The sequence below is a fragment of the Mastomys coucha genome, unplaced genomic scaffold (genome assembly GCF_008632895.1).
Source record: "Mastomys coucha isolate ucsf_1 unplaced genomic scaffold, UCSF_Mcou_1 pScaffold5, whole genome shotgun sequence".
Taxonomy (NCBI): domain Eukaryota; kingdom Metazoa; phylum Chordata; class Mammalia; order Rodentia; family Muridae; genus Mastomys; species Mastomys coucha.
In genome coordinates this window covers 30,251,446-30,254,096 of record NW_022196911.1, presented here as the reverse complement: position 1 = coordinate 30,254,096, position 2,651 = coordinate 30,251,446, and positions in this window count along the sequence as shown.

The following is a 2,651-nucleotide window of genomic DNA, read 5'->3' as shown; positions in this document are numbered from 1 at the left end:
CTCTCTCTCTCTCTCTCTCTCTCTCTCTCTCTCTCTCCTTTCCCTCTCAGTGGAAAGCATTTCTTTCATTCTTTCACAACCTGGAGGCCAGATGATAACACTAAGCCCTGGAACCCTAACCTGAATATATCAGCATTTGCTTAAAAAGATCCAGGGTTTCACTTTAGACAATTCTTCCATCACATGTTGAGAGAAGAAAACTATTTTTGACCTTTGTGAGAAAGAACAAAATCAAAAGAAAGCAAAAAAGGTCTTTCACGGCTAGTGAGCTTGTCAGATTATTTAAGACACAAAATATAGGCTACTCTTCTCTCATGCAAGGAAATGGGAGGAGCTAAGGATCTTGTAGGTATAGTTCTGATGCCAAGGTCCAATTTTTGGCACAATTGCTGGGGGCTACTTACCTCCTGCCTAGAGAAGTGTGCCCTTACCAATACTCTGAGCTCCACACCTCTCTGAGACCTTCCCTCAACTTTAGTTGCTCAGTTACATCTATTTCTAGCTAAACATCCCCAAATGCCTGCATGTAGAAGTATAGAAGTGGTCTATGGCCACTCTGCCCAAGATCTCACGTGGCGGCTTGGCTTTTCTATCTCTGAAGCATGGCCCCCACTATCTCCTGCATTTGTCTCTTGCCTACAGGAACCCAGAAGCCCACCTATTCCTTCTGCCCAGCAATTGGTCCATGGCTTCTTTACTGACAGATCAAGAGCCAATTGTGGAACAGGACCTTGGCATCAGAACCACACCTATCAGAGCCTTAGCCCCTCCAATTTCCTTTAGTCAGAGAAGAGGGGCCTATATTTTGTGTCTTAAATAATCCGACAAGACCACTAGCCCTGAAAGACCAGACTGAAAAATCACACAGCTGTGTTTGAAGGAGAGTGTGCTAATCATAATCTCACAATGAGAAAGAGAAAGAGATGGACAGACAGACAGACAGACAAACAAATAGAGACAGAGTAGCTGAGAGACAGAGAGGGGTAGAGACAGAGACAGACAGAGACAGAGAGACAGATTGGAAGAGAGAGACAAAGAGAAAAAGAGATGGAGACAGAGAGACAGAGGGAGACAGAGAAAGAGAGAAAGACAGAGACAGACAAAGAAAGAGAGAGAAAGACAGGGGGAGAGAAAAACCATTTCTCTTTTCCTTCTGAATTAACATTGACTTTGCACTAAACACACACAGGGTAAAATTATGTTTAGGAATGTTTTAACTTTGGCTTCTCAGCAGGGTAAGTGCCTTAATTTCCTGCAAATCACTGTCAAGTGTCTAGACTGGAGAAGTGGGAGCAAAGATAAGAGGCTCTGAATTTCAACAGAGGGGCCATCAAGCTAACCCAGCTCAGCTATGATTCCTCACCTGGCAACAAGTGATAACTCCTTTAGCCACACGTCTTCCTTACATGCTGCTTTTGACTTCCGGTAAGAAAGGAAAAAGTAGGAAACAAGGATGAGTGTTGGAGATAAACAGGCTGACTGTGCCTGTCGTCCATATTTAAAGTTAACTGAGCTCTAGAGGAATCCAGAACCCTTCAGGGTCTGGGAGAAGTTGATGGATGCCTGAAGCTACAGAGTGAGAAGGACAATGTTTGAAAAAGAGGGATCAGTTCTTTAGTGCCTTGATTTTAGATACAGATCTCCGCCCATCAAAATCACATTGTAGAAATTTCACAACCTCGGGAATTTTTCTGAAAGAGAGTTTATTTGTTTGTTTGTTTATTTATTTATTTATTTTGAGAAGTAGGCAGGACCTCAGAGGTCAGCAGCAGCATTTATAGCACATTGGCTTCTCTACTAGCATGGCAAAGTTTCTACCGTGTAAGGGTCCAGAGACCACCCAAAGAACCTGAACTCTCATGTGTCCAAGGTACATGTCATTTATTACCCAGTCCATTCTTTCTCCACTCAGGGACCCATTGGATCCACATATGAAAAACATAAACACACAAAGTTGTTCAATTTCAACTTGCCTTTTTGGCACAATTGCTGGGGGCTACTTACCTCCTGCCTAGAAAAGTGTGCACTTACCAATACTCTGAGCTCCATACCTCTCTGAGACCTGCCCTCAACTTTAGTTGCTCAGTTACATCTATTCCTGGCTAAACATCCCGAAATGCCCACCTGTAGAAGTGTAGAAGTGGTCTGTGGCCACTGTGCCCTAGATCTCACGTGGCGGCTTTTCTATCTCTGAGGCATGGCCCCCTCTATCTCCTGCATTTGTCGCTTGCCTGCAGGGACCCAGAAGCGCACCTATTCCTTCTGCCCAGCAATCAGTCCATGGCTTCTTTACTGACAGATCAAGAGCCAATTGTGGAACAGGACTTTGGCATCAGAACCATACCTACAACTATGTATAATTATCATGGAGTTCAGCAATAACTTGTAAGCCAGTGCTAAGTTAGTTAGAACAAATATAATAGTTTGACCAGAAGGACCGAGGTTTCCAAGGAGAGACTGCTGTGGACTGAAGGAGACAGGATTTCACAGAGGAAGCACAATTTACCCTGAGAGCCCTGTTAGTCGTGTAGGTAAGTGGATGGAGGAACGGGCGGGTTACTACAGGAAGTTTGGGAGTTCAGCATCAACATGGGGAGTGGGGAACTATTGTAACTTAGGTTATATTGAACATGCACATTCATTTTCAGTGG